General features: G+C 40.9%; 1 protein-coding gene across 1 annotated transcript in view; it reads left to right on the top strand.

Annotated features, from left to right (window-relative positions):
- The first annotated feature begins 380 nt into the window (after positions 1 to 380).
- LOC124791725 (beta-glucuronidase-like) overlaps positions 381 to 24,551 on the top strand; it is a 216,537-nt gene continuing 192,366 nt past the window's right edge. Inside the window, exon 1 of the mRNA XM_047257883.1 lies at positions 381 to 428. The gene's annotated coding sequence lies outside the window, so the exon portion shown is untranslated. The remainder of the gene's footprint in view (positions 429 to 24,551) is intronic.

The following is a 24,551-nucleotide window of genomic DNA, read 5'->3' as shown; positions in this document are numbered from 1 at the left end:
TGTTTAACAGTTCTAGTTAGAAGAAAGTAGACATTACAACAGTACCCATTGGGAAATTCCTCTGGACCCTTTATGTCGTTTCGATGCTATACGCTCGGAGGATGCTTGTTACTTTACAGTAACACGTTGTGAGATCTGTTGACGTACTATCTCTTACGCCGAACGTGAATTGTATTAGTTTGATTTGTATAAGTTTGGTTCTACTTCTTCAGTCAGTACGCGTCGAGGCTGTCCCATACACTTGCGTCATAATGGTTCTACGAACAACTAACTGCTCTTCCACAATACCAACGGCTTCTGTGCGGCAGTTGTTACATCACGTGACCAAGCGCATGCGCGCCGAACATCATCGATAGTCGTTCGTTGGCAGTGACGATGTTAGTAAACAGCCGGCAGCGGCAAGATCAGAAAGCAGTAGCGAATAACAGGTAGCGCGTTCAAAGCGCTGACTTATTTCATTTCAGTGTATTGTTGTATGCATGCAGTAGTTACCGCATAAATTGTGCATTAGATAATATTTCAATATTGCAGTTTGTTAGTATTCCAATTTCCATGTTAGATCTTAACAACGATAAAATAAGAGAGTAGATTGGCGTTAAGTGACCAATAACATGTTCTCTTATATTTCACAAGAATTATTACTTTGTCTGTAAAGGGATACCAAGAAAAAACGGGTATAAATAAAGAGACTATCTGCTTTCCTTTGAATACCAAATCGAGTGCTTTATCGTCAATGTAATCGGAATACCTAAGCTTGCAATAATCACATATGCGGTCGGAATATGTAAGAACGATACTAAAATATGTACTCATAGAGACTGTGGCAGCAAAACAATACCATGATCATGCTGATGATCGCCTGCTGAATGCACTTTCTTCACCTATCAACGTCTCGTTCCGAAACTGCTTTTTGTCGGACTTCTTTTCATATAAACGTAAAGAGGGAAGCTCCTCAATAAAAGTTCCTATAAGCACTAGGAACATAGTCGTTGATCTTCCACATTAAAAATTCCTTTGTTTATGGAGGTACTTTAACAAGTATTCTCTTCGTGGGGAAAAATGGAAAGTGTAACACGTATTTATTATTATCGATTGTTATGGGAATCATAGCGTGACACCCACTATTCCATGTAGGTACCTAGAGGTAATAATGAAGGGTATCATCCAGGATAACACCAAGGGCCCGCACAGCTTTATTTCACATTCGGTGGTGGACACTGGGGTTGCCAATCGCCTTGCGTGAGGCGGGACGTCCCGTTTCCACGGCTCAAATAGTGTGATCCACCATCTGTGACTGCGGTACGCTAATTGTCCAGCTTTTGGTAAACCTGGCCTAGGTTAGAAATAAACCCCATTCATATGAAGTAGGGGCGACGCGTTGCGTATGTGCAACGGTGTCGGGCGCGGAGACAATGACAGAGGCCGCTCGCGCCCGCGCCGCCCCTGGAAACAGAAAAGAATTATAGTGTGTCGCACGCGTTCGGTCGCTCGCTCCCCTTCCCTGCTGTCTCGCATTACGCCGGCGCCCTACAGTAAACTACTCAGTACTCCACATGTCGCAGAGTTTCGGTGTTTTTATGCGAGTCATAAAATAAATATTGTTGAGTGTGTTGTTGACACTTTGCTATTGTTCTTTTCGAAAAGTTTGTTTGGATTTGAGTTATGTCTGATTTAGAAACAATTGACAGTGACAGTGAAAAAATGAAATACGAAAGTATAAACGGATGTCTTCCTACCGACAAGAATTGGAGAACTCGCAACCTTTTTTTTAAAAAAAATATTTTTTTTTTAAAAAAAAAAAAAAGCTTGTTAGAAATGTGCATAAAGCTTTTAGCAATGTGTGTATGAAATCCTTTATGATATCGCGTGGAGATCTGAATGATGTTAGGCGGCATGGTACCGTCCCTGAACGCCAACGGGATGAAAGAGCTCGAAAGAGTCTCAGACTGTGCAACACTTTTTAAAGCGCGATGTGTTGACGACAGGCGAGGAAAAAGTGACAGCTGCAGAGTTTGCAAAAGTTTACCATTGCATAGACCATAACATGTCGTGCAATTGTATTGGCTGCGATTCAGAGTTATTCCACGTGATATTTAATGATTTCCAAATCACATCTAAAACATCGCTCGGTAGAATTAAGTCGTCCTCTTTAATTTACAATATTCTGGCGCCAGCATCAATCGAAGATAGCGTGGAAAAACTACTAAAGTCAGGCGTGTTTTTGATTTTTCGGAAGATAATAATTTGGCAGTAATGCGAATATTTGCCATGGAAAATATATTTATTTACAAGGATCTGTTTGTGTGTTGCGAAAAATTATCACCCACCAACTTCATAGATATGGACGAACTTTATAATGAGTTCTGCAGTGTTAAGGAAATTGTAAATAAAATTACTGAGGAGCGTACAGAAACACGCCTGTCAAATGAAAAAATCGATAAAAATTGACATGAATTATTTCAACATTCGAATATACCGCACTTATTAAAGATTTTCCAGTTCATTGTGTCCGTTCAATGTTCTTTTTAGGTTAGATTAGACGCTATTGCCACTGTAATTGACTGCTGCGACACGTCTCCGATAGCAATGAATAACTACTGTATAGTATTTATGATCTTCTTCCCGCTTCCCTTTCGACGTATAATTTTACATTGGTGACAGAGTCCTCACTTTCTATCTGTCCTAGTTCTGCTGCGAGTTTCCATTATCTGCTGCATGTAAAAATAATGTAATGTAGGTTTTCCAAAATCCTAGTTAAGAAAATTAACTGCACCCTTTCAACGAGTTTTGTGCGAAGACTGTATGATTTGGACTTCATCAGTTGATGGCTTTTGAAAGCTGAATTACGCAACCGGTAAACGACACGATTTCGTGCAAACCTAGTGTTGGAGCTCCATTGTTGACTGCACCGCTCTCCTTGTGAGTGGTGTGTTTGGTGATCGCGATTTATCACGTGTAACTGATGTTCACAGCGATGAAGATAATTGTTGCAGACCGTTTAATCAGAAGAGAATCCATGTAATAACTGCGCACTGTAACAGATAGCGGTATGTTGGCATGGTCCATGGTCGATTTCCTACACCTACATACACACCCCGTACAGTGTGTAAACTTTTAGATGGCAGACCTCTCCCTAGTCCTGAATCGGTAGAAGTCGGTAAACGTCAGGAGGCTTCGGTAGGCACGCAGTTTCGACTGCTGCCAACATTACGTAGCTGACTGTATTGTACAAGGTAGCCATTGTCGTCTGCTTCGTTATTGTTTTGCGCTGTACTGTTTTGCGTGTTTCTATTGTGCAGTTGTGCTAAACATTATCAAAATGAGTGAAGTGGCAGTTGCTGGCCCATCTCGGGAGTCGCCAACAACCCCTACCGGTAGGCCTACGGTTAGAAGGAAACCAGTATCACGTAGCGTTGCTCGCAAAATTATATTGCGTGTGATTGAATGCTGCGGAAGGGAAAGGGAGCAGAAAAAATTGGTTCACCCCATTTACAAATCTTCAGTGAGAGCTGCAACATACACGGGACAAAGCATGCGTAGCACTGAAAGATTCAAACAGTTTTCCAAGAATCATCCTGGCGTATCACCACAAACGCCTGACAAGAAAAGGTGAGTTTCGATTTCAGATATTTTGTTCGCGATCACTTTGAAGGAGCCCCCTATTTCGTCCGAATTACCTTATATTTTATTTTTCCATGCTACTGTATTGCTTTGTGTGGAAACACCGCTGGGTCTGTATTATTTCGAAACACATGCTCTCATTCTCAAATAGTGGATGCATAAATCTGGGTATTTTCCCGCGGTGGCATCTCATTGTTTATGATGTCATATATCCTCAAGAATGTGTCTTATTTCTTTTTTTCCGGCTAGGAACCTTCGTGGGTGTTCGGAGAACAAATCACAAACGTTTCATTGCAATCGGATGAATGGTTTGTGAGCGCATAGTAGACAAACATACATACATTCATTTTTATATATATAGATTTTAATGTACATGACGATTTCAGTTTCGTTTACGAACAACATTTAAAGCGAGTTTCACTTCCAAGCCTTTCGTCTGCTTTCGTGTAAGCATGACGCGCAATTTATAGTGCCAGCAACTGGTAGGCGTGCCTTGTCCCCCCTCTCTCCCCCCAACCGCTCCTCACCCTCGCCAGCCAATGCTTGCTTGCTCCTCTCCCCACACTCCCCTCTCAACTCAGCCGTCATACAGTTAACACACTGTAAACCATCTTGAAGAGCATGACAGAAGGTACATGGCATTGTACCTGTTATCAGGGTTTCTGCCTGTTCGATTCACGTATGGTTCACGGCAGGGATGTTTGAATGCCTCTGTACGTGCAGTAATTATTCTAATCTTATCGTCACGAACCCTATGTGAGCGGTACGTAGATGGTTGTATTATACTCCTAAAGTAACCATTTAAAGCCGATTCTTGGAACTTTGTTAATACACTATCTCGGGACAGTTTACGTCTCTCTTCAAGAGTCTTCCAGTTCTTTCTTCAGTAACTCTATGACACTCTCCACGGATTAAACAAACTTGCGACCATTCGTGCTGCCCTTCTCTGTACACGTTCAATATCTCCTGTTAGCCCTGTCTGGTATGGGTCCCACACTCATTGGTAATATTCTAGAACCAGTTCGCACGAGTGATTTGTAAGCAAATCTGCTTTGTAGACTGTTTCTTTAGAAGTTTCTTTACAGTGACTGTATGCCCTGGAGGTTCCCTCCCATTATGAACTGTTCCTGGTCAACTATTCTCTTAAACTTGAGCCAGAATTGCTATACATGCTCTTGCTCCCCATTGAAAGTTTCAAGTTCCTCATTAAGATATGACACTACCGATTTTTTATCTAGTTTATTGAACATATATCTCTTTCTGCTTGTTGTGATTGTTGTTTGTAATTTGGTAATCATTTTTGCCACAACCGCGTCATGGTTACTGATACCAGTTTCGATGTTGATATTCTCAAACAGGTCAGGTCTGTTTGTTGCCATTAGATCCAATATACTTCCATCATGAGGGTGTTCCTAACTATCTGTTCTAGGTAGTTTTCAGAGAGGGCATTTAGTAACGTTTCACTAACAAAATTGCAATTTTCCCATTTAACTGTTGGAATTGGATGACTAAAGTCTCCACCTATGATTGCAGTATGATTAGGGAGCTTACATACAAGTGAACTGATTTTTTCTCAAAAGTTTTCGGTTACATCAGGATATGAGTCTGGTGTGTCACGGAAGGTCCAGTTATCATTTTATGTCCACCTCTGATGCTGAGTCTTGCCTGAGCAATCTCACATGCAGCATCAATTTCTACCTCGGTGTATTTGCGTTCCTTGTCTGCTGCGACAGATACCTTAATTTCCCGTTTGCCTACCCTTTCTACATACATTTAAATCTCACTGCTATCAATTTCGGGTTTCAACCAGCTCTCTGTACCTATTATTATGTGAGCTTCGCTGCCTTTCATGAGCGCTTTAAACTGTGGCACTTTGTTGAAAATGCTGAGGCATTTTACCATTACGATTTTAATACTCTCACCTGTGGGAGCCATTTCTTTCGATCTTACACTGATACTTATGGGTTTCCTACAGCTGTCACCATCTGGATTGGATGTGGAGTCGCCTGATCTAAAAAACCCTTGTGTGCACCGCACACACAGTCAGCTACCTGAGTAGCAGCCTGTGATGCGTAGTCCATGTCCAACCCAGCTCGGGCACTGTGACAGACGGTTGTCGAGATAATGGACAGGCAGCAACAACTGGAGCATCTACCGCAAACCAGTTGTATTAGACTTGTTCAAATATGTAAGGCTCTGCATAATTCGAATTTGTTTCCTTGACTGCTTGTAGGAACGAAATGGCTTTCAATTGCTTAACTGAATACGTTCCCCATGGGAAGGGCCGTATGAAATATTTTGGAAAGCGTGTACAGCGTACTCTGGATATGTTTTCATGATGATTAAATGGACTTTCGTGTACGTGCAGCAACATCAATTCAGTAAAGAGGGCTTCCGGCAGCCCACCTAGAGCATTGAATTTAAAGAAATTTTCTCCCAGTAGCAGATCCCGGGGAATGAGTCTAAGAACAGTGTGGGGCTTACAGAATTATGTTTTACAAGTAGACACAATTAAGCTGATAAATTTATAAGATAACATAAATGGTATGATTCAGTACAAGCAAATATATCTATACAGGGTGGTCGGAAACAGCCTGGAAAGCATGTAAAGGTGTTGCAGGGTATGTTGTGCTGAAAAATAATTATGGAACAAAATTCGATATGTTGCACCGTTTCCGAGTCAGTTAACACTGAAGTTAGACAACCAGGCCAATCAGCGTGCAGATTCAAGTGGCCCGCCAGATACAACGGGTATCAGTTGTTCTCATAGCGTAGAGCCGTAGATGATAGCGCACGGGACCACTCAACCTTTGGCTCATGTTCGATCCTTCTACATTTACATCTACGTGATTACTCTGCTATTCACAATAAAGTGCCTGGCAGAGGGTTCAATGAACCTCCTTTAAGCTGTCTCTCTACCGTTCCACTCTCGAACGGCACGCGGGAAAAACGAGCACTTAAATTTTTCTGTGCTAGCCCAGATTTCTCACATTTTATCGTGATGATCATTTCTCCCTATGTAGGTGGGTGGCAACAGAATGTTTTCGCAATTGGGGGAGAGAACTGGTGACTGAAATTTCATGAGAAGATTCCGTCGCAACGAAAAACGCCTTTGTTTTAATGATTGCCTCTACAATTCGAGTATCATGTCTGTGACTCTATCTCACCTATTACTCGATAATACAAAACGAGCTGCCCTTCTTTGTGCTTTTTCCATATCATCCGTCAGTCCCACCTGATGCGGATCCCACACCGCACAGCAATACTCCAGAATAGGTCGGACAAGCGTGGTGTAAGCAGTCTCTTTAGTAGACCTGTCGCACCTTCTAAGTGTTCTGCCAATGAATCGCAGTCTTTGGTTTGCTCTACCCACAATATTATCTATGTGATCGTTCCAATTTAGGTTATTTGTAATTGTAATCCCCAAGTATTTAGTTGAATTTACAGCCTTCAGATTTGTGTGACTTATCGCGTAATCGAAATTTTGGCGATTTCTTTTAGTACTCATGTAAATAACTTCACACTTTTCTTTTTTCAAGGTCAATTACCACTTTTCGCATCTTATCTAAATCATTTTGCAAGTCGTTTTGATCATCTGATGACTTGACAAGATGGTAAATGACAGCATCATCTGCAAACAAACTAAGACGGCTACTCAGATTGTCTCATATGTCTTTAATATAGATCAGTAACAATAGAGGGCCTATAACACTACCTTGGGGAACGCCGGATATTACTTCTGTTTTACTCGATGACTTTCCGTCTATTACTATGAACTGTGACCTTTCTGACAGGAAATCACGAATCCAGTCGCACAACTGAGGCGATATTCCATAGGCACGCAGTTTGGTTAGAAGACGCTTGTGAGGAACGGTCTCGAAAACCTTCTGGAAATCTAAAAATATGGAATCAATTTGACACCCCCTGTCGATAGCACTTATTGCTTCATGAGAATAAAGAGCTAGTTGTGTTTCACAAGAACGATATTTTCTGAATCCGTGCTGACTATGTGTCAATAAATCGTTTTCTTCGAGGTGCTTTATGTTTGAATACAGTATACGTTCCAAAATCCTACTGCAAATCGATGTTAGTGATATAGGCCTGTAATTAAGCGGATTACTCCTACTTCCATCCTGCCTCGGGCATGGATGTGTGTGATGTCCTTAGGTTAGTTAGGTTTAAGTAGTTCTAAGTTCTAGGGGACTGATGACTACAGATGTTAAGTCCCATAGTGCTCAGAGCCATTTGAACTCCTACTTCCTTTTTTGGGTATTGGTGTGACTTGAGAAATTTTCTGGTCTTTAGGTACGGATCTTTCTATGAGCGAGTGGTTGCATATAATTGCTAAATATGGAGCTATTTTATCAGCATACTCTGAGAGGAACCTGACTGGTATACAATCTGGATCGGAGGCCTTGGCTTTATTAAGTGATTTAAGCTGTTTTGTTACACCGAGCTTCTGCGTTTCTCATCTTGGCAGTTGTTCTTGATTGGAATTCAGGAATATTTACTTCGTCTTCTTTGGTGAAGGAGTTTCGGAAAACCGTGGTTAATAACGCTGCTTTAGTGATACTGTCATCAGTGACTTCACCGTTGTTATCGTGCAGTGATAGTATTGATTGCGTCTTACCGCCGTACCTTGCACAATTTTTGTATCACTCCCTTGTTTGGTTTTAGGAAACGATACGCAGAACACATCTGGCGACTGTCTGCGGCGGGCCTCTTGAATTTCCGCATGCAGCGGCTTGATTGGCTAACTTCAATGCTAATTAACTTGAAAAAGCTTCAACGTATCGAATATTTTTCTTAACAGTTATTTCGCAGCACAGCCTACGCTGCAACACCTGTACAAACGTTTCAGACTTTCTGACCGCCCTGCATGTATGTATGTATAGGTATCAATAAAAGCTAGAGTAACGACAGTAGATAGAAGAAGTTGATTTTCGGTCATAGTTGAGTATCCAAAGACTCCAGCCAGGTAAGTGCAGTAAATGTTGCGTCTACGAGGTCTTTCCAGGAACTACGCCGGCCATCCTGATTTAAGTTTTCCGTGACTTCCCTAAATCGCTCCAGGCAAATGCCGGGATGGTTCCTTTGAAAAGGCACGGCCGACTTCCTTCTCCATCCTTCCCTACTCCGATGAGACCGATGACCTCGCTGTCTGGTCTCCTTCCCCAAAAACAACCCAACCCAACCCAGGAACTATGAATTTCCCTTTTGTGTTGTCGTACAAAATACACTCCAGTTTTTGTTCTGCAGTCGCAGTGGTCACCATCCTACTTGTGTAGCGTTGCTTTGGTCACGGCGTGGCAAGTTCTGATAGGGTTGAGTGAGCTCCCTATTTCTGTTGGTTGCTTCACACTCGGGAGCTTGATTCTCGGATCTTCTTACTACAACCGTGAAAGGACATCCACTATATTTTCCATTCATCTCTTAGATTATAGCTTTGTGGGGCGAGATGGCCAATGTATACTCAGACAGGTTCTCCAGATTTTAATCGGGTGCGGCGTAAGTTGTTCTATTTTTCTTGAGTTTGCAAGTCTCTGGATCTTTCGAGTTTCGTCCATTCACAGTGTTATTGATTGTTATCGTCGGACATTTGGAGGGGCACTACTGTCGAGTACCGACAGTCATGGTGTTGGTGTGGATTTTAAGAAACCCTGCCGGCCGCGGTGGCCGCGCCGTTCTGGCGCTGCAGTCCGGAACCGCGGGACTGCTACGGTCGCAGGTTCGAATCCTGCCTAGGGGATGGGTGTGTGTGATGTCCTTAGGTTAGTTAGGTTTAAGTAGTTCTAAGTTCTAGGGGACTTATTACCTAAGATGTTGAGTCCCATAGTGCTCAGAGCCATTTTTTAAGAAACCCTGTCACGATTCTCATCGCATCATTTAGATTCATATCTGTTTGGGTAAAATGGTTACTTCTACTCCAAACAGGAGACAGTATTCGGCGTCAGGACACTCAAGTGCTTGTGCTGTAGTTCTTAAGATGTTTGCATTAGATCCCCAGCTAACACCAGCCAGTTTCCTTTATATGTTATTTCCCAATTTTAGCTACTCCCTTGTTAGCTCTAGGTGTTTCCTGATTGTCAGGGATCTGTCGAGAGTCACACCCAAATATCTGGGGTGTCGACAATGTCATAAGTTTTATTGCGGACGATTACGTTCTATTCTCTGTTTCCTATTCTCTTAGGTGGAATGAGCTGGCTTCAGTTTTATTTGGGTTCAGGCAAAGTTTTCACTTTTTGTAGTACTGGTGGAACTTACCTAGATTTTTAGTAAGTGTTTGTTCAACTTCTGCTCCTTCGCTTCAGAAGAAGTACTTGAAGTCATTTACAATCACAAAGGCCTGCAGCACATATCAGGTACTGTACATGGAAATCAGGCAAGCTCTTGACGAATTTTATATGTTTGGAGAAAACTAATGTGCTTCTCGAGCAAAACGAACGCAAACAGAACGAAAATGCTTGGCCGCTGCCACTAGTGACTTGAGCTAACATTGCTTTCCAACGTAGCGATAATGTTGTCTCGTACAAAGACTTGCAGAACAATGATGGACAGGCGCAGAAGCAAAAGTAGGAGGTGAATTATGTGAGATGGAGGGATATCATGATCGAAATGAAGAACTGGAGAAAACGTTGGTTTTATGTTGACCCTCGGCGTTCCAACATTATCTGAACAAATAAAGGCAGTACTAAACCGCCTTAGCGCCAGACGATAAGCCTCTGAGAGAGTGCGCTATTTTAAGATTCAACACCGTAGACACGCATCATCGTTTCCTAGAAGGGACTCAGAATTAGAGAGAAAGTCAGCCAATTTACACATCAGGCTGGAACCTCATACTCACCACCATAACCCGTAGTGAACTCCTTCAGCAATCCTGCTGTTTGCAGTCACGAATTTCTGGAGTTCACTGAGGAAAAGAAGATTTAAGGAATTAAGTTGACGAAATGAATATTGTATTTGAGAACCAAATCATCCACTACTGTGACAACTTTTCAGACAAAGTCTTCTGGACTCATACTTCACTGCAAGCGGCAGGAACGAACACGTTTAACTTCTGAAGACGTCTGTATTGCTGATTTTGACTGAAATAGATGTCCCACTCATGCTAGCAACAAAATATGCAGATAAATGTACGTTATCAATCACGTGTTTATCCCTGCAGAGCCGCGTGACCGCCGGGTTTGAGGCGCCATGTCACGGACTGCGCGGCCTCTCACACCGTATTGTGAGCATGCACTTCCCACCTTCGTAGGTCTGCAACGTGAAGACCAAGCAGACGAGTCCCCACTCTCTATACCCTATTACGTCACATGAAGCAACTACGTGTTTCACAAAGTTATACCATCCCGTCCGCAACTCGTCTTATGAATCACTGGCAACTCAAATTAAGCAGAAGTCTAATAAGAAACCATCGATCACACAAGGGATAAAGATGTCATGTGAGACAAAAAGGAAACTCTATCTGATATGAGGGACACCTCTGATACTAACATTATAGCTCATTACAAAAATTACTGCAAAATATTGAAGAAGGTTATCCGGAAATCTAAACACCTGCATTATGAGAAGAAAATAAATACACCCAGCAATAAAATAAAAACAGTATGGGATATAGTTGAGCCAGAGACAGGTAGGACCAGAAATGAGGAGGAAGAAATAGCTCTAAAAATAAATGAAACCCTGGTAACAAACACGTTTTGTTGCAAACCATTTAAACAAGTGTTTTGTCTCTGTTACTGATAGCATGGGGTTCTCAGGTTCAGTAAATAATGCAATCGAATATCTGAGACCAGTGCACACAAGCAGTCTCATTAAAATGGAATTGACATTTACTTCACCAAAAGAAATAGAACCCATCATAAAGTCGTTGAAATCAAGGCATTCTAGTGGTTCTGATAATGTACAAACAAAGCTAATAAAAGAGTGTTTATGTGAGGATAGACATATCTTAAGTTATTTGTGTAATCGATCGCTTATCACAGGAACATTCCCAGACTATCTTAAATATGCTGAAGTTATACCTGCCCACAAGAATGGGGACAAAGAAATGTCGTCAAATTACCGACCGATCCCACTTTTGCCAGGTTTTTCAAAAATCTTTGAAAAGGTTATGTTCAAGTGTCTACTTAAGCACCTTAGTGAAAATAACACAATGTCAAAGTCACAGTTTGGGTTTCTTAAGGGCTCTGATATAGAGAAGGCTATTTACACTTACAGTGAAAATGTCCTTAATTCATTAGACAACAAATTAGAGGCAACTGGTATATTCTGTGACCTATCAAAGGCTTTTGACTGTGTGAATCGCAGCATTCTTTTAAGTAAATTAAAATATTATGTCATCACTGGTAGTGCTGCAAAGTGATTTCAGTCATATCGTACTAATAGAAAACAAAGGGTGTCATTACGTAACACTTCAGTAGTAGGCAATCAGACATCATCTGACTGGGAAGAAATTACATGTGGTGTTCCCCAAGGTTCCATAGTAGGTCCACTACTTTTTCTTGTGTACATTAATGACCTGTCATCTGTTACATTACCAGATGCCAAGTTCGTCTTATTTTCAGATGATACAAATATTGCAATAAGTAGTAAATCAAACTCAAATTTAGAAAGGGCAGCTAATCAAATTTTTAATAAGTGGTTCATAACCAATTCATTGTCATTAAACTTTGAAAAGACTCACTATATGCAGTTCAGAACTTCCAAGGGATTTCCTTCTAGTGTGTGTATAAAATATGATGACATGGAAATAGGAGAAGTTGAGAGTGTAAAAGTCTTGGGATTACAACTTGATAATAAATTTAGTTGGGAGCGATATACTAACGGACTGCTAAAGCGCCTAAACAAGTCTGTATTTGCAATGCAAATGATGTCAGATGTAGGAGATATAAATATAAAAAGACTGGCGTATTTTGCTTATTTTCACTCCATTATATCATATGGTATCATATTTTGGGGTAACTCCACAAATCGAGAAAAAATTTTTAGAGTACAGAAGTGTATAATAAGAGTAATGTGTAAAGTAAATCCAAGAACATCATGTCCAAACCTATTCAAAGAACTGGGCATACTAACCACAGCTTCTCAGTATATTTATTCCTTAATGAAGTTCGTTGTAAATAATACGTCTCTTTTTCCAACTAACTGCTTAGTACACAGTATCAATACTAGGAATAAGAACAATATACATAAAGATTTAAAATTACTTACTGTTGCCCAGAAAGGAGACCAGTATTCAGCAACATATATTTCAATAAGTTACCAGCAATCATTAAGAGTTTAGTTTCAGACAAGGCACAATTTAAACATAATTTAAAAGAATTTTTGGTGGCCAACTCCTTCTATTCCATCCATGAATTTCTCAACAAGTGCAATAGACCATTTTAATGAAAATTTATTATACCGTGATTTTTGACAACACTTGGTTGTAATAGCCAAGTAAGTAGCTACTATGTGAATGATGGATTGAATGAAAGCAGATGTAAGTATTAAACCTGTAAATATTAAAAGTTTAATTTTAATTCATGTACATAATTTTACTGTTTATTGACTGAGGATCATTAAAATTAATGAAACTCAAGTTTTTCTAATTACATTTTTGTAATGTGTTTATGTTCCACACCCGGGAGGATCCCCTCTTTTGTGAGTCTATGGAATGAATAATTAATCTAATCTAATCCAAGTCATGTCTGCATACAGTGTCACACAGCAGAAGGGTTTGTATATGTGTAGTTGCTTCTCGTGACGTAGTGGGGTTGACAAAGTGGGGATACGCCTGCTTTCTCTTCAGTTTGCAGACCTATGAAGAAAGGTGTGTCCATAGTTTACCTTCCCTCACACATCTACCCCCCACCCCCACACCATCCTCCCTTCCGCCCTGTTACACCACTAGAATACAGTTTAACCCTTAGTGCGGTTCTACTGCACTCAGGTGTGATACATACGTTTAATGTTTGTTCTTAACGCACTTCATTCAATAACAAACGTTAATTTCATACTAGTAAATCATTATTTTTTATAATTTCTGATTTTTCTCTCTCTGCATATTATTATCACTGAAGAAAAACTGAAAAACTGAATAGGACCTTTATTGTGTAAATTTATTTATTTAATTTTGTACTGGGAAATATTTTCGCTAGAAGCTGCGGTTTTTGAGTTACTCAAGAAAAACATAAAAACGGTATCTTTAAACGACCCTACTCCCATGCTCACATCCCATTGATAAGGATTATTTTAAGTACGTTGATCGTGGCTCTACCTCCTGCCACTGTACAATAATTTTTCCCCTAATTTTCCTTCATTGGTTGGACTAGACAGAGTGTCCCATGAGGACTGGTCAATATTCAGGCATATGTCAGGAATGATCATTCGAAGCTAAAAATCCGAGTAAACATGGGTTCTAAAATACGTATCTTAAGATGTATGAACCTTCTTCTTTAGTGCTGTGAAACAAATCTCTTCTAATGCAAGCTCTTTGCTTCCCATATTTCGAGAGGTGGTGGTATGGACCAAAACGAGAAAAAAAGTCCAGTAAACATGGGCTCTTATGTGAGAATCTTAAGAGCTGTGAGCACCTATGCATCTTCGATTCTGTTTAAGCTAGTAAAATCAGATTTACCAGCTGATTTAGCCACAAAGACCAAACTTGGACGAAAAACTGTTCTATCTCCCGAACAAGAACAACAGCTGATTGAATATAACATGACAATCGGCAGTAAAGTTTTTGAACTTACCCGAAAGGCCCTCCAACAGGTGGTATTTCAGTCTGCCAAAGCCAATACTATCCATAATCCATTTTTGGGTGAACCGTTTGGAAGACGGAGGTTACGTCTTTTCTTGAATTAGCATGAAAAGGATGTTTCGATTTGAAAACCGACAGCAACGTCATTTAATAGAGCTCTAGGTTTCACAAGTGAAAATGTGGCAATATTTTTCTCTCTGCTTTCACAAGAGCTGAAAAAAAACAGCTTCCCACCGGACGTAACATACGGACTCGATAAAACTGGTCTAAGAATCGTACAGAGCAGTGTTCCAGACGCCGATGCAAGAGAAATCGACAAGCAGCAGCCATCTCTTCTGCATAGCATAGATCACTTGTGACCGTTGTCACCTGCATTAGTGCTACAGGAAATTCTGTCCCACCCATGGTGATATTCCCTCATAAGAACCACAGCTGTGAGGTAATGAATGAGAGGTGCCCCACCTGGGTCCATTCTTGCATGCCGTCCCTCTGGATGAATTCAAAGCCAGCTCTTCATTGATTGATTTCAAAGTTTCCTGAGAAAGGTGAACCCGACAGCAGAGTCACCGGTACTTCTGATTCTGGAGGGACACTGTAAGCACTCCAGGAATCTGGATGTTATAAATCTCGCACGGTAAAACTATGTCAGCATCTTGTATCTGCTTCGTCAAGCCTCCCACAAGATGTAACCGCTGCACAGAACTTTCATGAGTCCTCTGGAAGCCTATTATTCTGAGCAGGTATGTGTATGCATGAGGGAAAATGCACATCCTGTAACAAACATGGATATGACCGAACTGTTTGGGAAGACTTACATCAAGTGCCAGACAGGAGAGATTGCAGTAAATGGGTTAGGGTGATACGAATATACCCGTTAAACCCTCATATTTTCACGTATGCAGATTTCATTGTCAACAATGAAGGAATAATTGAGCATTTATTCAACGATCCAGTCAATAAACCATCAGTAGGAGCTATGGCTTCTAACAATGGAAAGGCTAATATTGAAGTAGACGCAGGAACATCTTCTACCACATCTGAAATTACACCTTGGTAAATCTCACCTATTCCACAAATAAAGAAAAGGCCAGGTGCCAGGGGAATAAACGTATAAATGAGTGCCCCCAACACACACACACACACACACACACACACACACACACACACACACACACAAATATATATACACACAACATCACTAAATGTATCGCTCTGACACAGCAAGCTGTGCAAGGCTGCTGCCAGCCAAAGAGCGGCTATTCCACTGCTAGGCTAACAAAGAGCTGCTCCCGTCTACACATATCTCTGGCCACGATATGATGTGGCAGTTTTATGGCACAAGGTGAGGCCACCACCAACACCCTACATGTATTAAAAGGACAGGAAACACCCTATGCCAATAAGAATCAGACTCCCCACCCTCTAACCCCGCCCAGTCTCTTTCATTACTACTGCCTTTTCATTCCTGTTCCTGACTCCATAGTCATAGGAAGCAACAGAGTAAAATGTAAATGTCGTGTGACTAGGGCCTCCACTCGTGTAGAGCGTTCGCCGGGTGCAAGTCTTTCGATTTGATGCCACTTCGGCGACTTGTGCATCGATGGGTATGAAATGATGATGATTAGGACAACACAACGCCCAGTCCCTGAGAGGAGAAAATCTCCGACCCAGCTGGGTATCGAACCCGGGCCCTTAGGATTGACATTCTATTGGGCTGACCACTCAGCTACTGGGGGCAGACAGCAACAGAGTTATCCTACTTAGAGAAAGGCAGCATATATCCACTACTGATTTTCATCATTACAGCAAGAAGCATTACGTACCATAAAATACCTCGGAGTCAGCATCTGGAGTGAGCCAGAGCAATGTTGGGTTCAGATTGATTTGAAGGAATCATAAACAAGTGCAGTTCATCATCCATGAAAGAAGTGATGGTGAAATCAGGACAAAGCATTCAATCAAGTAATTCGACTTCATCAGTAGCATCAGCTAGATATGATACCAGTTACTTCGATGATATGGTGTGGAGATTGGGAAGGGTCAGCGTAGATACTGGTGCCTGGACACGCGCAATGTGTCTGCGGTGTCCCTGCTCTCGCTGTTTCCCTCCCAGTCCCCCCCCCCCCCTCCTATTATTTACACTTTCTGCTGCTCTGAAGTACATTTTACCTCTTTGTTTGCCTGTTTTCCCAACCCCTTGACTGGAATATGCTGTTTGTGTTGTTCCTCCCTTGGTTTCTGCCTACTTAGGGGACTGATGACCTCGCTGTTTGGTTCACTCCCATCCCTCCTCGCCCCAAATCAATCAACCATCCAACCAGTAAGTTGTATTGATATGTGAGTAAGACAGAACCGCTCCACGAAGTCAATGAGAACCCCTAGCGGGAAGGCACTTTCCACTGAGCACTAATGAGAAATTTAGAAGAATTGGCACTTGCATCTGTCTGGAGAATGGTTCTAGTGCCGCCAATGTACGTTTTGCGTAAGGATCGCGAAGATAAGTTAGAAACTGTGGCTAGTACATATGCATGTAGACTGTCCTTTTGCCCTCACTTTGCTTGCGAACACAACTCTAAAGGAAATGCCCAATAGTGGTATCAGCAATCTTCGTCGTGTATCATATGACAGCTTGTGAAGTATGTATGTAGATGTAGTAATAGTAGTTGTGTTCTAAAACTCTGAAGCCATGACAGAAAATGATGTCGAATTACAGCTTGATAGGCACAGAAACCGACAGGAATCACGCTGTAACCTTGCACGTCAGTGCCAGATATCCTAAATATCTAAGCTGTATATTTGTATGTAACAAGTGGAAGATAGTAATACTAATAATGTTTGAGGAACTGACTTTATCGCATTGTAAACAAATAGTTTCCTTCACCAAAGACATAACGCTGGTGGATCCATCTGCCCCAAATCTAAAGAGGGTGGATCCACTTCCAACCCTGGTCCTGAACCTACCCTACACTCGGGTCCCAGTGTGAGAAACCGACAAGCCAAAAACCGTAATTCGGCTGTCTGTGTTTACAAAAGGATAAAGTCAGTTCCTTGAACACTATTATTACTATTTTCCATTATTTAGATACATATTTATTGGATATTTAGTGTATATAGAAGGTTTGATAGTTGCAGAAATAGTGCAGTGATGCAATATGTTTTTATAGCAGAATAAAGCCAGTGTCTCGATATTATTATTTTTATTTCGTCATACATACATCCTGGATCTTTAGTGTGTAGCTATGTAGAAGTTCTGATAGCTGTAGTTCCTGAGTAATCCAATCATTATTTCCATTACGAATATTTAGTGTATATATGAAGTTCTCACAGGTATAGTTAAGACAGTATTCTGTGTTATTAACATATGAATGGTTCCTAAAAATAATATGACTCCACAGGAGGTGAGAAAATTATCCAAAATAAGCAACTCCCTATGGGAAATATATTTGTTCTCAATTCAGGACCTTGTTAAAGCGGTGAAAATGGTTAATTCCCGAAGGAATCAATGTGTCGAGCAGAGTTAAGCCATTCCATATTAAAGGTTTCAGGTTGTCATTCTGCAGTTTGTCCACTGGCGTAATTAGAACATACGAAAGTTATCTAGTATAGAAATACATCTTCAAAACAACCAAGACCAAGATAAGGTTATCAAAATATTACCTGTCTGTCGATAATTTTAATTAGTTAATGTGGAAACTGCTTACACAAACTCGTGTAGTTGGTGGACCCGTATAGAATAATTTATTCTGGAACATTTACCACTGAAGATGGATAGGCAAGGGTTAGGTGTAAATCGGATGTGTCATCCTATGTAAAACCTATTTCATAGGGTTACTGAACTGCCCAGTAATACCCTAGAGGAGGATAGGGAATATTAGTATTTTATACGTTTTCTGCCTGTTTCACAGTCTTTGGTCTGTTCTTCCACATGATCTAGACACTGTCGTATAGGAGTTAGTATCACTTCTTGCAGCATATGGATGATATCATTACACTATTTTGTGTATTTGTGATGGAGGGGTGGGGAGGGAGGAGGCATGCATGCATATTTATACCAATGTCTAGATTGTCCTTATTACTTCGTCAAAATACTCATCTTATTTCTATTTAAAACAATATCAAAGTCATTCATAGATTATGGTGCCCCTTCATGCTAGGGGCACATCCAGCATTAACTTTTGGTTTGCATTACCTCATTATTTTCTTCGGTTCTTCTATACAGTCGATGAAGTACTATTCATTTGTGACTGATGCTCTAATAAATGTAAGCGGCTAAATTTTGTTGCTTAGTATGTGTTCTGATGTGCAGAGTAACATTCAACATACAAAAAAACATGTAAATTGTTTTTTGTTGTTAGTAGATGCACTCCCACGCATTACCCTTGACCCCAGGGTGTCCCCAGTCCAACACACGTAACGTAGTGTACTTGGGCTAGAATTCTACAACTGCATGGCAAATACAACCAAATTTAGAAGGTATGACTAGAAGATCACTGATGGAAAGTGCTACCATCTTGATTCTTTGAGTATAAGCTGAATATGTGACACTGGTGTCATTCTGCAATTCTGTCTACTGGAGAATTCTCTAAACGCCTGTAGTTTTTTTAAATTTTATGCCTGTAAACCAGGAGATGCTACAGAAGAATGCTGAAGATTAGATGGGTAGATCACATAACTAATGAGGAAGTATTGAATAGGATTGGGGAGAAGAGAAGTTTGTGGCACAACTTGACCAGAAGAAGGGATCGGTTGGTAGGACATGTTCTGAGGCATCAAGGGATCACCAATTTAGTATTGGAGGGCAGCGTGGAGGGTAAAAATCGTAGAGGGAGACCAAGAGATGAATACACTAAGCAGATTCAGAAGGATGTAGGTTGCAGTAGGTACTGGGAGATGAAAAAGCTTGCACAGGATAGAGTAGCATGGAGAGCTGCATCAAACCAGTCTCAGGACTGAAGACCACAACAACAACAAACCAGGAGAAGGAAATTGTTAACAAAGATGTGATGGGCGTTATATAGTACTGTCGAATACATACCCAAGGTTTATTTTTCATGGAGGACAATCCAGTTAAATTGTAGGTAATCACATGGTAAAGTGCCACAAGGCACATGGAAATTACTTTAGTTGGGCGTTGTGCGCTACTATCTGCTGACATGTTGTGTATGTAAGAATACTGCTGGAGAACTGTGTATTGGACGCAGCACGATGTTTTCAACATAGAGATATCGTGCACATATGGAATCTGGATGGTTAGAGAGTGGTTCCCGTTAGTGTGATTTATACTGATGCTGATGGAGTAGCTTTGGCCAGCCAGCCTACATAGCCTAAGTACAGATCACAGCCAGAGGCAAAGCATCTATACAGTCGCAAAATACGTGTAATACTTCCCCCATATACATCTCGCAACAAGAAAATTCAGGATGTTAGAGCTAATATGTGGAGATTACTGACAGTCACTCTTCAGGTTCGTTGCTGAGGTTTTTCAGCGTGAGGAATTATTATGCTTAACAAGCATCTGTTTTTGGCGGAATGGTTAACTATGTGTAAACTGATTCAGCGACCAGCTTACTCAGGTCAGATTCTTGTTGTGTAAGTGTTTGACCCAAGACTGGGAAACATGTTTATTAGCTGTGAGGCATTGCCAACTATAGTTGGCATCGTCTCTGTTTTCCCAAGGGTTGGGCTGGAACAGACGTGTGGCACAAGAGGGAAACAGACTTCTTATGACAACAGCATGCATAGACATTAGGAGTATTGAACATCGTTTTAGAGAAAGCCTTGGGTAATGCCAGCTTTTGTTACCCAAGGAGTGTGTGAAACCCTTCAGATTTCCACAAGGAACAGTATCTTAACTGTTGCAGTGGCAACAGTCTGGATGATTGACTGATCTGGCCTTGTAACACTAACCAAAACGGCCTTGCTGTGCTGGTACTGCGAACAGCTGAAAGCAAGGAGAAACTACAGCCGTAATTTTTCCCGAGGGCATGCAGATTTACTGCATGGTTAAATGATGATGGCGTCCTCTTGGGTAAAATATTCCGGAGGTAAAATAGTCCCCCATTCGGATCTCCGGGCGATGAGTACTCAAGAGGACGTCGTTATCAGGAGAAAGAAAACTGGCGTTCTACGGATCGGAGCGTGGAATGTCAGATCCCTTAATCGGGCAGGTAGGTTAGAAAATATAAAAATGGAAATGGATAGGTTAAAGTTAGATATAGTGGGAATTAGTGAAGTTCGTTGGCAGGAGGAACAAGAGTTTTGGTCAGGTGAATACAGGGCTATAAATACAAAATCAAATAGGGGTAATGCAGGAGTAGGTTTAATTATGAATAAAAAAATAGGAGTGCGGGTAAGCTACTACAAACAGCATAGTGAACGCATTATTGTGGCCAAGATAGACACGAAGCCCATGGCTACTACATTAGTACAAGTTTATATGCCAACTAGCTATGCAGATGATGAAGAAATTGATGAAATATATGATTAGATAAAAGAAATTATTCAGGTAGTGAAGGGAGACGAAAATTTATTAGTCATGGGTGACTGGAATTCGAGAGTAGGAAAAGGGAGAGAAGGAAACTTAGTAGGTGAATATGGATTGGGGGTAAGAAATGAAAGAGAAAGCCGTCTGGTAGAATTTTGCACAGAGCACAACTTAATCATAGCTAACACTTGGTTCAAGAATCATGAAAGAAAGTTGTATACATGGAAGAATCCTGGAGATACTAGAAGGTATCAGACAGATTATATAATGGTAAGACAGAGATTTAGGAACCAGGTTTTAAATTGTAAGACATTTCCAGGGGCAGATGTGGACTCTGACCTCAATCTATTGGTTATGAACTGTAGATTAAAACTGAAGAAACTGCAAAAAGGTGGGAATTTAAGGAGTGGGACCTGGATAAACTGACTAAACCAGAGGTTGTACAGAGTTTCAGGGAGAGCATAAGGGAACAACTGACAGGAATGGGGGAAAGAAATACAGTAGAAGAAGAATGGGTACCTCTGATGGATGATGTAGTGAAGGCAGCAGAGGATCTAGTAGGTAAAAAGACGAGGGCTAATAGAAATCCTTGGGTAACAGAAGAAATATTGAATTTAATTGATGAAAGGAGAAAATATAAAAATGCAATAAATGAAGTAGGCAAAAAGGAATACAAACGTCTCAGAAATGAGATCGACAGGAAGTGCAAAATGGCTAAGCAGGGATGGCTAGAGGACAAATGTAAGGATGTAGAGGCTGCCTACAGGAAAATTAAAGAGACCTTTGGAGGAAAGAGAGCCACTTGTATAAATACCAAGAGCTCAGATGGAAACCCAGTTCTACGCAAAGAAGGGAAAGCAGAAAGGTGGAAGGAGTATATAAAGAGTCTCTACAAGGGCGATGTACTTGAGGACAATATTATACAAATGGAAGAGGATGTAGATGAAGATGAAACGGGAGATACGATACTGCATGAAGAGTTTGAAAGAGCAGTGAAAGACCTGAGTCGAAACAAGGCCCCCGGAGTAGACAACATTCCATTAGAACTATTGACGGCCTTGGGACAGCCAGTCCTGACAAAACTCTACCATCTGGTGAGCAAGATGTATGAGACAGGCGAAATACCCTCAGACTTCAAGAAGAATATAATAATTCCAATCCCAAAGAAAGCAGGTGCTGACAGATGTGAAAATTACCGAACTATCAGTTTAATAAGTCACAGATGCAAAATACTAACGCGAATTCTTTACAGACGAATCGAAAAACTGGGTAGAAGCCGACCTGGGGGAAGATCAGTTTGGATTCCGTAGAAATGTTGAAACACGTGAGGCAATACTGACCTTACGACTTATCTTAGAAGCTAGATTAAGGAAAGGCAAACCTACGTTTCTAGCATTTGTAGACTTAGAGAAAGCTTTTGACAATGTTGACTGGAATATTCTCTTTCAAATTCTAAAGGTGGCAGGGGTAAAATACAGGGAGCGAAAGGCTGTTTACAATTTGTACAGAAACCAGATGGCAGTTATAAGAGTCGAGGTGCATGAAAGGGAAGCAGTGGTTGGGAAGGGAGTGAGACAGGGTTGTAGCCTCTCCCCGATGTTCGGAGTAGGTATTAAAATCCATGGAGAAGAAATAAAAACTTTGAGGTAATGTGGGTGTTGCTGTCGTTTTATTGCACTTGAGGTGACACTCATTAATTTGTAAGTAGTCATGCATAGACTCAGTCCGTTATATTTAAGATCTTTCGTGGTAGAACGCTCGGGGCAGCCTCGGTCGCCGTTATTAGGAAAAAATAGTATTTGCACCACAAACAACCGGCGCCCCTATGTCTGTTCGTTGCTTTCACTTTGAAAACCGATTCCAAGAAACAAAACCTAAAACTGTCATAAATTCGACAAACTTACAACTATTGTCAATTGTTGCAAAATGTCGGCAATAGTTTCAAAGTCTTGTAAAAACACAGTTTGGTGCTTTTTTCCTTTTTTCTCTATTTTCTTCCATTTTTTCCTTTTTACAGAAAAAAATGGATTCTGACTGTGAAGATGTGTTAGCACTTCGTGCTATAATCATTGGTATAATTGTTTGTCACGAAAATCAATCCCATAAAGACGCATGTGGTCCAAAAAGATTATCTTACATAGAGAAACCCGTGGAGCTTATAATCCTGTATTGCAGGAGCTCTGTATTGAAGACAGGCAAGTTTCAAGAATTTTGTTATAACATTGATGTTTGCCGATGACATTGTTATTCTGTCAGAGACAGCAAAGGGCCTAGAAGAGCAGCTGAACGGAATGGACAGTGTCTTGAAAGGAGGATATAAAATGAACATTAACAAAAGCAAAACGAGGATAATGGAATGTAGTCGAATTAAATCGGGCGATGCTGCGGGAATTAGATTAGGAAATGAGACGCTTAAAGTAGTAAATGAGTTTTGCTATTTGGGGAGCAAAATAACTGATGATGGTCGAAGTAGGGAGGATAGAAAATGTAGACTGGCAATGGCAAGGAAAGCGTTTCTGAAGAAGAGAAATTTGTTAACATCGAGTATAGATGTAAGTGTCAGGAAGTCGTTTCTGAAAGTATTTGTATGGAGTGTAGCCATGTATGGAAGTGAAACGTGGAAGATAAATAGTTTAGACAAGAAGAGAATAGAAGCTTTTGAAATGTGATGCTACAGAAGAATGCTGAAGATTATATGGGTAGATCACATAACTAATGAGGAGGTATTGAATAGAATTGGTGAGAAGAGGAGTTTGGGGCACAACTTGACTAGAAGAAGGCATCGGTTGGTAGGACATATTCTGAGGCATCAAGGGATCACCAATTTAGTATTGGAGTGCACCGTAGGGGGGTAAAAATCGTAGAGAGAGACCAAGAGGTGAATACACTAAGCAGATTCAGAAGGATATAGGTTGCAGTACGTACTGGGAGATGAAGAAGCTTGCACAGGATAGAGTAGCATGGAGAGCTGCATCAAACCAGTCTGTGGACTGTCAACCGAATTTCGGTTATCATTATGAAGGTACCTGTGACTTCTCATGACTAACAACTTTCTTTCGTCATTTTTACTTCCTACTATTCATCTCTTTCTAAGAACGGGGCGAGTTATCGATGTATCTCTTGTTTCTCAATGCATGTCCAAGTATTTTTCTCGTCTTACAACGCGGTGGCAACTACCCGCATAGCCCTAACTTGTGGATTGCGTTGATTTCCACTTTATGTGACAAGACTGCCTCGCATTTATCGTATTTTTCGTCAGTATACCAGTGTCTGATTTATTTTCAGTTCATTGTTCTTCTTTACTAGTCTGTGGTTTTCCTCCTGTTCCCTTCATTAATTTAGTTGTTAATCCATACAAAAGAAACTGTTGCTGTGCGAGAAGAATGCTGATGTATACACTGTCCAGGAAACAGGAGACTGGCAGGTGAGAATGTTTTTATCTGCTGATAGGGAAACAGTGACGGCCGATAGCCTAGGTTTCATTTTCGTTCCGTAATCAGTAATAACACCGACAAACGGCTAAAAGTCTTTATGATAATGTTTGATGAGCAAGTTTTTCAAGTGTTTAAGTTTCCCATTTCTCCTGCGCTCGTGGTGGTGAAATGATTGCTGTCAAGTGTTTATCTCGCTTGAGTACGCTTTCAACTCCACAGCAGTCGCTGTTATAGCTTACTTAATCTCTCGTCTTGCAGTGCCTACATT

Source organism: Schistocerca piceifrons, chromosome 1 (assembly GCF_021461385.2).
Source record: "Schistocerca piceifrons isolate TAMUIC-IGC-003096 chromosome 1, iqSchPice1.1, whole genome shotgun sequence".
In the NCBI taxonomy this organism is placed as follows: domain Eukaryota; kingdom Metazoa; phylum Arthropoda; class Insecta; order Orthoptera; family Acrididae; genus Schistocerca; species Schistocerca piceifrons.
The sequence above is the reverse complement of the archived record's forward strand: the minus strand, read 5'-3'. Positions and strand labels throughout refer to the sequence as shown.